The sequence below is a fragment of the Hypanus sabinus genome, chromosome 4, assembly GCF_030144855.1.
Source record: "Hypanus sabinus isolate sHypSab1 chromosome 4, sHypSab1.hap1, whole genome shotgun sequence".
In the NCBI taxonomy this organism is placed as follows: Eukaryota; Metazoa; Chordata; class Chondrichthyes; order Myliobatiformes; family Dasyatidae; genus Hypanus; species Hypanus sabinus.
The window spans coordinates 32,431,392-32,445,075 of NC_082709.1; the positions used below are offsets into that span (position 1 = coordinate 32,431,392).

General features: G+C 43.2%; 1 protein-coding gene across 1 annotated transcript in view; it reads right to left on the minus strand.

Moving 5' to 3' along the window:
* Nucleotides 1–13,684, minus strand: part of cerkl (ceramide kinase-like) — a 188,087-nt gene that overhangs the window by 46,558 nt on the left and 127,845 nt on the right. The gene's annotated exons all lie outside the window — the stretch shown is intronic.

Here is a 13,684-nt window from a genome sequence, read left to right on the forward strand (position 1 = left end):
AAGAAGGTGTTAAAGGTCAGTCATCTGATTGGAAACCAATAACACTGAAATGTATTGTTTGAATTTGTTATAAATAATTATAAAAGCAGACACTTTGGGTGTGCTGGCAGCAATGATTTTCAAAGACCCACCATCATCAATGTGAAATGCACCATAGACATGTGGAGATTTGGAATTGGGCTTCAAGGAACACATGTCTGGCAGAAATTCCTTTTCTACGGCTATTAGTTTTTCTATTCTTTGCTTGTTCATAGAGAATTAAGAAAACTTAGAAAGCATGTACACAGGTATTTGATTGTATAAATTCACATGTTCTTCTGATTCCTCAATGAGGACTAGTGTATATTCCCTTAACTTCTCCCTTTTGAAGGTCACATTCAATTCTTGATTTTATGACATAAAGTGCAAGCTTGTTGCTGCAACACCACTCAACTAGCTGATCCATGTCACTCCTGTACACCTTCTTCCAACAATAGTTGTGTCGTGAGCAAATTCATATATGGCACTTGAGCTGTGCCTAACCACACAATCACAGTGTAGAGAGAGTAGAGCATTGGGCTAAGCATGCATCCTTAAGATGTGCATTGATTATCTGTGAGGAGATGTTACTTCCGATCCTCACTATTGTCTCCTGGTGAGAAAGTCAAGGATTCAGTTGCAGGGGGAGGTACAGAGGCCTAGGTTTTGGAGCTTGTTGATTAGGATGGAGCTTATGATTGCATTGAATGCTGAGCTGTTGTTAATAAAAGCAACCTGACTTGGGTATCACTATTGTCCATGTAATCCAAGGATGAGTGAAGAGCCACTGAGATTGTATGTGCTGTAGACCTATTGCAGTAATAGGCAAATTGTAGCGGGTCCAAGTCCTTGCTTAGGCAGGAGTTGATTCTGGCCATGACCAATCTCTCAAAGCATTTCATCATAGTAGATATGAGTGCCACTAGGCGGTAGTCATTGAGACACCCCACCCTGCACTTCTTGGGCATTAGTATGTCTGTTGTCCTTTTGAAGCTGATGAGAACCTCTGATTGTAGCAGTGAGAGAATGAAAATGTCCTTAAACACTCCTGCCAGCTGGTTGGCACAGCTTTGCACGGCTCTAACAGGTACATCACCAGGACCTGGCGCTTTGCCTTTGTAATTCATACCTGGACCTCTTGTATAGTTCTGGATCACTGGTCTTGAATTTCATAGATCTAGCTCTCAGCAGACGACAGATCTCCTGGTTCATCCATGGTTTTTGGCTCGAGTCTGCCTGTATGTTCTAGATGGCACACATTCATCTGCATAGGTCTTGGTGAAGTCAATGACAGCTGTGACATATTCATTCAGACTCAAAGATGAATCTGAATATTGTGCAGTCCGCCAACTCAAAGCTGTCCTGTCAGCACTCCTCCATCTCCCTTGACAATAACTTCTTGGTCCTCAATACCGGTACTGTGGTCTTTAGTCTCTGCCTATACACTGGGAGTAGAAGTACAGCCAGGTGATTGGACTTTCCAAAGTGTGGGCATGTGACAGGACGGTAGGCTTTGGTGATGGTGGTACAACGGTGGTCAAGTGTGTTGACTCCTCTGGTTCCGCAAGTAATATGTTGGTGGCAGTTGTGCAAAGATTTCTGCAAGCTAATCGGTAGAAATATCCCATAATGATAGGGAAGGCATCAGGGTGAACAGCTTTATGCCTGCTGATTATGTTGCTCTGCTCCCCCAGTGCCCTGCCACTGGCCTGGGGTGAAATGAACACAGCTACCAGGATGATGGTGGAAATCTCCCCCCGCAGATAAAATGGATCACATTTGACTGCTAGATGTTCCAGATTGGGTGAGCAGGACTGAGACAGAATCGCTACATTTGTGCACCATAATGAGTTAATCATAAAGCATACTCCACTTCCTCTGCCTTAAAAAAAAACCTAAGCTGTCCTGTCTTTGCAGAGAAAGGTGAAGCCATTGAGCTGCAGCTCTGCATTCAAAGTGGCAGGGGACAGCCATGATTCAGTGCAGCAAAGTATACAGCTGTCTCTGATGACCCTCTGGTAAAGCAATCCTGCTCTGAGGTCTTCAGCAACACACACACAATGCTGTAGGCCAGGCAGCATCTCAGGTCAAGTCACTTTTATTGTCATTTTGACCATAACTGCTGGTACAGTACATAGTGAAAATGAGACAACGTTTTTCAGGACCATGGTGCTACATGACACAGTACAAAAACTAGACTGAACTACGTAAAAAACAGAGAGAAAACTTCACTAGACTACAGACCTACACAGGACTGCATAAACTACACAAAACAGTGCAGGCATTACAATAAATAATAAACAGGACAATGGGGCAACGTGTCAGTCCAAGCTCTGGGTATTGAGGAGTCTGATAGCTTGGGGGAAGAAACTGTTACATAGTCTGGGTCGTGAGAGCCCAAATGCTTTGGAGCCTTTTCCCAGATGGCAGGAGGGAGAAGAGATTGTATGAGGGGTGCACGGGGTCCTTCATAATGCTGTTTCCTTTGTGGATGCAGTGTGTATTGTAAATGTCTGTGGTGGTGGGAAGAGAGACCCCCAATAATCTTCTCAGCTAACCTCACTATCCGCTGCAGGGTCTTGCAATCCAAGATGGTACAATTTCTGAACCAGGCAGTGATGCAGCTGCTCAGGATGCTCTCAATACAACCCATGTAGAATGTGATGAGGATTGGGGGTGGGAGATGGACTTTACTCAGCCTTCACAGAAAGCAGAGATGCTGTTGGGCTTTCTTTGCTATGGAGCTGGTGTTGAGGGACCAGGTGAGATTCTCCACCAGGTGAACACCAAGAAATTTGGTGCTCTTTACGATCTCTACCGAGGAGCTGTCAATGTTCAGTGGGGATGGTCGCTCTGTGCCCTCCTGAAGTCAACAACCATCTCTTTTGTTTTGTTCACATTCAGAGACAGCTTGTTGGCTCTGCACCAGCCCGTTAGACACTGCACCTCCTCTCTGTAAGCTGACTCGTCGTTCTTGCTGATGAGACCCACCACGGTCGTGTCATCGGCGAACTTGATGATGTGGTTCGAGCTGTGTGTTGCAGCACAGTCGTGGGTCAGCAGAGCGAACAGCAGTGGACTGAGCACACAGCCCTGGGGGGACCCCGTGCTCAGTGTGATGGTGTTGGAGATGCTGCTCCCGATCTGGACTGACTGAGGTCTCCCAGTCAGGAAGTCTAGGATCCAGTTGCAGAGGGAGGTTTTCAGGCCCAGTAGGCTCAGCTTTCCAATCGGTTTCTGAGGAATGATTGTGTTGAATGCTGAACTGAAGTCTATGAACAGCATTCGAACGTACATGTTTTTTTTTGTCCAGGTGGGTTAGGGCCAGGTGGAGGGTGATAGCAATTGCATCGTCTGTTGAGCGGTTGGGACGATACGCGAACTGCAGGGCGTCCAGTGAGGGGGGTACCAATGTCTTGATGTGCCTCATGATGAGCCTCTTGAAACACTTCATGATGATGGATGTGAGTGCAACGGGACAGTAGTCATTTAGGCAGGACACCAAAGACTTTAAGCACGGGGACGATGGTGGCAGCCTTGAAGCACGTTGGAACGGTGGCACTGCTCAGGGAGATGTTGAAAATGTCAGTGAGAACATCTGCTAGCTGGTCTGCACATCCCCTGAGCACTCTACCAGGGATGTTGTCTGGTCCAGCAGCCTTCCGTGGGTTGACCCTGCACAGGGTTCTTCTCACATCAGCCACGGTGAGACACAGCACCTGGTCATTTGGAGGAGGAGTAGACTTCCTCGCCGCCATATCATTTTCTGCCTCAAAACAGGCTTGGAAGTTATTCAGCGCATCTGGGAGTCAGGCATCACCTGCACAGTCAGGTGATGTCCTAGATGCCCTTCCACATGCGCCGCGTGTCGCCGCTGTCCTGGAAGTGGCTGTGGATTCGCTGAGCGTGTGCACGCTTTGCCCCTCTCATGGCCTGGGACAGTTTGGCCCTCGCTGTTGTTAGGCTGCCTTGTCGCCTGCTCTGAAGGCGGAGTCGCAGGTCCTCAGCAGCACACGCGCCTCCGCGGTCATCCATGGCTTCTGGTTAGCGCGTATAGTGATGGTCTTGGACAGAGTAACATCATCAATGCACTTGCTGATGTAGCTGGTCACTGATGCTGTGTACTCCTCTAAGTTGGTGGAGTTGCCATGGGTTGCAGCCTCCCTGACTGCAGCCAGTCAGTGTGCTCAAAGCAGTCTTGAGGAGCAGAGTTGGCTCCTGCAGGCCAGGTTTTTACCTGCTTCTGAACTGGTCTGGAGCACCTGACGAGCGGTCTGAATGCTGGGATTAGCGTAACAGAGATGTGGCCTGAGTAACCGAGGTGGGGGTGGGGCTCTGCCCAGTACGCGTCGGGGATGTTTGTGTAAACCAGGTCCAACGCGTTCTCCCCGCTTACTGCAAAGTCCACATACTGATGGAATTTGGGGAGCACTGACTTAAGGTTCGCGTGGTTAAAATCACCGGCGACAATAAACAGACCATCAGGGTGTGCGTTCTGCAGTTCGCTAATAGTCCCGTACAGTTCACAGAGCGTCTCCTTAGCATTAGCGCTGGGGGGAATGTAGACACCGAATACAAGGACAGAGGTGAATTCCCGTGGCAAATAAGATGGTCTGCATCTAACAGCCACAAACTCCACTTGCGATGAGCAGTGTCTGGAAACCAGCACGGAGTTCTTACACCATTCCGTGTCGATGTAAACACTCAAGCCACCACTGCGAGTCTTACCGGAGAGAGCTGCATTCCTGTCCGCTCGAAACAAAGCCAGCCCATCGAGCTGAATGGCGGCGTCCAAAATTCTATGGAAATCGATGGAAAAACTAGCCGACATTTCGCACCAAAACCCTTTGGCAACACTGGAGAAAAGCTGAGGAGTAGTTTTAAATGTTGGGGGGGGGGGGGGGGGGGAGAGACACACCAGTGATTGGTGAAACCTGGAGGGGAAGGATGAAGTAAAGAGCTGGGAAGTTGATTGGTGAAAGAGACAGAAGGCCATGGAAGAAAGAAAAAGGGGCAACGAACACAAAAGGGAGGCGATGGGCAGGCAAGGAGATAAGATGACAGAGGGAAAAGGTAATGGAAAATCGTGAAGCGGGGGGGGGGGGTGGTTTGGGGTGCATTACTGCAAGGTAGAGAAATTGATGTTCATGCCATCAGGTTGGAGGCTACCCAAACAGAATATAAGGTGTTGTTGCTCCACATAAGTGTGGCCTCATCATGACAGTGAAGGCGGTGATGGATGGATATATCGTAATGGAAATGGGAAGTGGAATTAAAATGGGCAGCCACTGGGAGAACCTACTTGTTCTGGCAGACGGAGCGTAGGTGCTCAGCGAAGCGGTCTCCCAATCTATGTCGGGTCTCACCGATATACAGGAGACCACACTGTAGGTGACCCTAACAGACTCACAGGTGAAGTGTCGCCTCACCTGGAAGGACTGTTTAGAGCCCTGAATGGTAGTTAGGGAGCAGGTGTAGCACTTGTTCCGCTTACAAGGTTAATTCCACAATGGAGATCAATGGACAAGGGAGTCGCGTAGGGTGATCACTGTGGAAAACAGAGAAGTGGAGGTGGGTGTTGGGATCCCACTGGAGGTGGCAGAAGACGCACCCCTTCTGCCTACCATCCTATCCCTCTGATACAATGTGCATCCCTCCAATTAACGGGGACAATGGGCAAAGGATTGGATAGGCAGGTAAAGAGGCTCAGGGGTGGTTTTACAGAGATTTAGAAAATTGTGAGCAGCATACTTTCAATAAGGTAGACAGTCAGTCTTTTCACCAGGGTAGGGAAGTCCAAAATTGGAGGGCACAAGTTTAACAAGAGAGAAGAAAGGTTTGAAGAGCAAGTTATTGCAGATAAGGTGGTGGAGGCAGGTAAGATCATAGGACCATAAACATAGGAACAGAATCAGGCCATTCAGTCCATTGAGTTTGCTCCACCATTCCATCGTGGCCAATGCTGGATCCCACACAACCCCATACACCTACCTTCTTGCCATATCCTTTAATGCCCTGATCGATCACAAAATGATCAACTTCTGCCTTAAATATATGCACAGACTTGGCCTCTACAGCAGTCTGTGGCAGAGAATTCCACAGGTTTACTTCTCTCTGGCTATAAATATTCTTCCTTATCTCTTGTTCTAAAGGGTTGCCCCTCAATTTTGAGGCAGTGCCCTCTAGTTCTGGATACCCCCACTATAGGAAACATCCTCTCCACATCCACCCTATCTAGTCCTTTCAATATTAGGTAGGTTTCAATGAGATTCCACCCCTCCCCCACATTCACCTAAATTCCAGTGATTCCACACTGGATTAGCTGAGATAGGTATCTTTGTTGATGTGGATGAACTGTAATTCATTCCATGACCCATTTCCTTGCTGTATATAAATCTATTTGTGAATTCTTGATCTAAGTATTTGTTCCATCACTTTTCAGGCACAGTGCACATGACTTACTCCTCCACAACTATTATATCACAGCTGTAATGAGTATGGTCTGTAGAAATACTATCACTGTCACTCTATACGCAAAGCATTTTGAGATTTTTTTTGTCATTAATCTTTAGGTTTAAAATGAAGACCCGCCACAAACTTTAAATGACAATTTAAAGGCATAAATTTCAGCTTCATTAGAAAACATTTAATCTGACAATAAAAAAATAAGTACAAGGTTTTCAGTGAATTAGGAACTGCATTTGGAACCTTAGCACGAACCTATCTTTTTATTTTCCTACCAGCTATTAGATAATTGAACCAAAATTAAATTCCTAAGCCATACAAATGTTTTGGATTTAATTAATTATTATTATTCAGCGCATTTTCAGTGTAGAAAGTCTCTTTAAAATTAAGTTTGGAATGATAAGTTTCAAAATAAGAACCTCAAATAAAAGGATGGTCTGCACATGCAACATCATTTCTATATAAAACAAATAACACTGCTACTAATACTAGAGCAGTTAGAGAATACAGAATAGAAGAGAGATACAGCTGTGGTGGGATTAGAAAAAAAAATTAGAACACTTTATAAAGCATTATAAGGATTTGTTTATTCTATATCAAAATATTTCCAAAACATTGCATTTATTAGCACAGCTACAAAGGTAGTCCTTTGGGTACACTTCTCTTGTTGGTGCGATGAACAATTCTTTGTAAATGATCTCATAAGGCCATCCACTAATGAAGGGAACACAGACTAAACATTTCCAATTTGCTTTGAGGGTTGGATTGAAGAACTTTCATCTACTCTGAATATAAGACTATTGATAGCCATGAGTCATTAATTGTCATCTTATATAAACTTTATAATTAACTAATCTAATTCAAATAGAAAACATCATGTACTAAATAATATTCAATTAAGATTTGTTTAGATTTATGGAAGATTTCCTCAAGTAAATGGCGATAATATTGCTGCACTATAACAGCTTGGCTACGCTACAGTACCGATTCTACTAGATCATAAGACATGAGCATCACAGCAGAATTATGAGGGATTCATATCCATATCTGTATACTGAGCCATTTCTTCAAATTACATGCAGTGGCCAAAACAGTTTTCTGGAGATTTGAAGAGATCGCCAAGATGGAATCAGTATGAAGGATGAAGATGGGTGCCAGTTCTTTAGATTCATCTTCTGCAGATGTGGCCAAGCAGCTCATCAGAACAGGGAGCTCGAATTATGGGAAGTTTAGCCAAATTCTGCTTAGCCAAGTGGAAGAAACAATCCACAGAACCTGCTGGGCCGGACACTCAAAGGTTAATGATACTATGGCAAGAGTAGGCTTTGAAGTGACTAAACTGGCCAACCCATCTTGCCATCAAACTAATCAAACCATGAGAAGTTTGCAGAAGGCTATACAGAGGTATAATTACCCATCTGTACTCCCAACCCCCCCACACCCCCCCAAAGGCAAGAAAAATCAGCGATAACTCTGCCCTGATGTTCAGCAGTGAAGTAGCTCAGTTGCAGCCTATGAAGACTAGACAGTGAAAGCTGTGAAGGGAGGGAAGACAGCACCAATGCAGGAGACCAATCTTTTTAAAGAGCAGATAATCCTTGAAGACACCTATGACCAAACATTCACTGTTGTTCACAACGAGATGCATCATGTGCGCAGAGTTTCAACCAATTTGTTGGCAATGGGATCAGTAAGGTGTACCTTTGCTGTTCAGCAAACATATGGTCCTCTCTTCGAACTTCACCAGCTTGGCAATGAATTTACTGCTCAGGTTGTGCTTTTCTGCAGTGAACGAGGGCTGGTTTCCTGGTTTAACATGAGTTACATTGTCATGTAAAGAACTTTACTGCTGCTAAGACTTAACAGCATCTTAATGATACTTAGTTTGGACACGTTTGCACTCTGAATCTGCTTCTTCTGCCGTCCCTGGGATCAGTATGATCTGCTTCCTTTTCCATTTTGCGAATTCTGAGACACCTAGCGGGGCTAATGAGTTCAAGACTTGATAACTTGCATCAGAGTATTGAAAGGGTGGCTTTAAAAGTAGATACTTTATCATCTTCTAAAAAGAGGAGATTGGTTAATAGGGTTTAGAGCACATAGAATTTGAGGCAGCATACTGAAATGGACTAAAAATTGGTTATTTAGTAATGGAATGTAACATAAATGGATCTTATTCCGGTTGGCAGACTATGACTAATACATTACCCAGTTTGAGGATGTCTTTTCTTGATTTCTAATTAATTATTTGGTTGAGGAAAGGAAATGTTTATGATACTGTATTTCACATGATATTTATGACACTTGCTTAAATGTCTATGATACTTGCTTACGATACTAAACTAAACTGGTTTACAAGTATAGAGGAGGATTTAACAAGGTTTCAAGGTACTAAAGACAAAATGGATGGGCTTAAACATGCAGCTGAAATACAATGTGCAAAAATGTGACATTATCTATTCTGCTTCATGTAATAGAAAGGTAAAGTAGGTGCTATGTAAAGAGAGCTTGGATGGTGCTGATGTTTAAAGAACGAAATGGAAACCAGTTCTTATTCTCTCCCAATGTGCTCTGACATTGTTCAAGTTGCTTGATGCCTCATGCCATAAAGGCCAACATTCCATTGCCTTCCTAATTATTTGTTATTTATGAATGCTTCATGCACAAAAATCCCCACATTTCTTTTAACCAGAGGTTGAAGTAGAAATCTTCTTCAGCCATTTCCATAGCTTTAGACGTGGTGTAAGTGTGGATGGCCATAGCATGTTGGGTCAGCAATAGATTGAGCTAGAAAGTCACAAGATGTTCAAATTCCACAGGGGTTTTTGTTGAGATACCAGGATGATAGATCATTGAGGGCATAGCTCATGCCATGAAGATAGTATTCCAATCCAATATGTCTTTACAGGTAAAACTGTCCCCAACTACCTTGTTCTTTGAGCTGGCCATGTTCTGCCCATCATGCCACATTCAGCACAGTAACATCAGAGCCTCTGAGACCCTTATCAGTTATCCTCACTGGCGTGGATAACTTCATTCACCACCTCTCTGAGCTGATTCCAAGACTTACAGTCTCAGTTTCTTTACAAGTCATGGTCTCAGTATTATTTTTAATTTGCACAGTCATGTTTTCTTTTGCACTTTGGTTGTTTATCATTCTTTGTCTATGAATTAAAATTGACTTTATTTCTTCCATCCATCACATACATGCAGAGTAAAAATCTTTACCTTACGTCATCTAAATGTGCAATCACAGTAAGTTTATAATAAATAGAAGAGTCAATGTAAAATAGAAATACACTCAAATCAGAATGAATTAATCAGAAGAAGCTGTTCTGGAGCCTGTTGGTCCTGGCTTTTTATGCTGTTGTACTGTTTCCCGGATGGCAGCAGCTGGAATAGATTATGGTTGGGGTGACACAGTCCACAAAGATCATTTGGGCCCTTTAGTCTTTGTAAACGTCCTGAATCCAAGAAAAGTTCACATCTACAGATGGGCTGGGCTGTCCACACCACTCTCTGCAGAATCCTGTGATTAAGGGAAGTACAATTCCCATACCAGGCAGTGATGCAGAAGGTCAGGATGCTCTCAATTGTGACCCTGTATAAAGTTCTTAGGATTTGGGAGCCCATACCAAACTTTCTGTACCATCTGGGGTGAAAGAGGCGCTGTTGTACCTTTTTCACCACACAGCTGGTGTGTGCGGACCATGTGAAGTCCTCAGTGATGTGGATGCTGAGGAACTTAAAGTTGTTTACCCTCTCAAACCCAGATCCATTGATGTCAATAGGGGTTAGCCCATCTCCATTCCTCCCGTAATCCACAACCAGCTCCTTTGTTTTTGCTACATTGAGGAGAGGTTGTTTTCTTGACACCACTGTGTCAGGGAGATGACTTCTTCCCTGTAGGCCCCCTTGATATTGTTTGAGATTAGGCCAATCAATGTGGTATTGTCTGTAAATGTAATTATTAGAGGTGTGAGTGGTGACACAGTCATGGGTATACAGGGAGTAAAGGAGGGGCCTTAGTACGCAGTCCTGAGGGGCTCCTGTGTTGAGAGTCAGAGGGATGGAGGTGAGGGAGCCCAGCTTACCACCTGCTAGCGATATGACAGGAAGCTTTTTGTAAATTCTAGTATGTTTCTTATTTTATTCTTGTAAATACCTGCAAGAAAATGAATTGCAAGGTAGTATTTGGTAACATATGTATACTTCAATTATAAATTTACCTTGAAATTTGATCTGCGATGCAAAACTACCTTTAGATCTGTTGTTGTTGTCATTGTCCATGAGGGTCCTGACATTAGAAGTTTCAAACTGTTTTCTGACTGTCCCACAAACAGATCAAGCAACTTGCTCATTAAATCAAGTGATGCTCCTCCTGTATGGATGAGATCATGGGGGGGGCGGGGGGTACCAAATCCTTCTGCAGGTTCACCCCTCCAGTTTGTTGACCATAGCAGCATCTTGAGATTCGCCAAGATGGCACATGTAAGTAAGGCTTAACTCTTCCTAGGGTAACAACTTGAGTTATTAATTAGGGCTGTAGAATGAGTGACAGCATGAAAAGTCCTTTGATGGGAAAGTGAATGTAATATGCCAGGGGGATAGAGATATAGATGTAGAAATGACAGAGGAGAGAGGGGGGTAGTGGTGTACACAGAACAATTGAAAAAGGGGAGCTAATCAGAAGGTACAACAGGCACTACAAAAATGGCAAGGAGTGGATTGGAACAAGGAAAGTGTTTAGAGAATGTGAGGGACACCGACAGAAAAGGACTACAGCAATGAGAATGGACAGCAAGAGGGATTGGCAATGCAGGAATCTATGCCCACATGGGTGATCCTGTTATGTACATTTATCTATCCTTTTCAAAACCTATTACGATTATAATTTGCTTTGGACCAATAGTGCTTGTAAAACCAATTAGTTGCGTACAGATAGTCCCCGAGTTACAATCGTCCAACTTACAGACAACTCGTACTTATGAGCCAAGGGAGGAGAAAGCCGTCTGCCATTGAGTGTGTAACTTTGTATTTGGCTTAAATTTTTCTTAGCAAGATTCACCCTGACCCCGGCCTCCCTGTTCCGGTCAGCTGGTGGCGCAGTGAGATCAGCGCCGGGCTGCAGAACAGAGTTTCTCGAGTTCGATCCAGTGACAGACCGCTCCCGTGCCGGGTTGATGTTGATCCAGTGACTCCAGTACCACTTGTGCCGGGTTCATGTCGAGCGCACAACTCAACCTCGTAAAAAAAAAACACTGCCACGTCCAGTTTAAATTCCCACACGGAATATTGTGGAGGATCAAATACCCAAACCCAGCACAGCCCCCACTTGTCCCATTTAACCTGCCTCAGTGTGGTGGACTTTTGGACCCGGGGAAATTAGGGCGGTGGTCCTTCAGACCCAGCGGACCTCAGCAGCTGGCGGAGTGCTTCAGTTCTGTTGATGGGAAGCAATCGTAATTGAAAATAAAGTTGAAAAATAAAGCATTTGGAAAGAGTTGAAACACCATCAGTCATTGGAAAAACATTAGGCTACAGTTGGTCAACAATCGGAACAATTTTAAAGGATAAAGTGAGAATAATGGAGCATGTGAAAGGCCCTGCCCCGATGAAAGCTATAATTATTACTAAGCAATGCAGTGGTTTAGTTATTGGAATACATACGTTTCTTAAGTGTTTTATATGCATAGAAAGGTAAAATATATACTATATACCAAGACAAACGTTTGACTAATTGACGCTAAATAATACCGGATGTACTTGTTCTGACTTAAGTACAAATCTGACTTAAAGACGGACTCAGGAACGGAACTCCGAGGACTGCCTGTAATCCCTTCCACCTCCAGTCTTATCACTCACTCTGCACTTAAGCATGTTATATCAACAACTTTTTGCAGTTCTGCAATATCACCTTTCTGCATCATTATCATTTATAAATCTACAAATGTTTGGATTTAATGATTTTCTAAACATTTCTCCTTTCATGACTAATATTTTAATATAATGCCAAACCACAATGTTCTAAGCATTAAGTTATTTAGTTCAATAATCTACCACCACCAACCAATCCTTATGCACCAAAATGCCTGATGTTAACTTTTAACAAAGCAGAAACTGAAAGTTGTGATATACCTTTCTTTTATCACTTATCACAGTTTAGCTCACAACTAGAAATGTGTGTATAGCATCTATTTAGAAGTGTAAATTAAGAACTTTTAAAGACTATTCTTTAAAAAAAATCTCAGAGGGGGGTTGGGAGAAAATACACATTCACCTCTATCAAGGGTGGAAGTCAAGTATTCCAAAAGGCCAAGCAGTAGATTACGTTTAAAAAAGAATATCCTTGCAAGATATTTTGCCTTAACTTTACACCTAGAAGTATTAGTTCAACTGAACCAAAATAATACCCAATTTCTCCAACTAATTTCCTGTTGACTCCAGAATGCAGTGAAGGAAATTAACAGTTTGACAAGTAACTGTCATCACCACAGGCATCAAATTATAATATCACTTCTTAAAATGTAATTAGAGCATTAGGAATGGTGGATGGTTCAAGCAGTTTTAATCAGCTGCTCTCAGTTCTTTAAAGACCAGATACATTAGTGATATGCTTGTTATGTTAGCAGTTATATCAGTGCAATAATAATCAGAGACCAGTACTGATAGAACAAAATTCCCCATTGATGTTAGTTACATAAATCTAGAATAACAATCTAGTACTGTATTGGCATTATCCTAGTGGATTGTTATTAAAATATATCTGGTTTACTGATGCTTTTTATGGAAGGAAAAATGCCATTCCAGCCCAGCCACATCGTACTTTTACCTGCCCAAGACACAAATCCTTAGGCCACTCAACTGTATGAAAATACTGCAGAAATACAATAGCAACACATTTGCAAAGTCAATCCAGTAAGATTCTAAGTACTGGGTTTGACAAAGACACATCACCAATAATCCAGCTGACAATGTAAAGCTACTTTACTGTTATCTAGGAACTTGTGCCAAAATTGTTAGAGTGAAATTGCATGACAGTGCCTCATAGTTAAGCAACAGTAATGCTCATTAAATCATGCCTAACCAGCAATGCTCATGCATTCTTACCAATCACTGCCATTAGGTACAGCCTTTCCACAGGCAGAAAAGATCCACAAAAAATAACTCCATAATAGTGTGCAATCAAGACGTGGCCAAT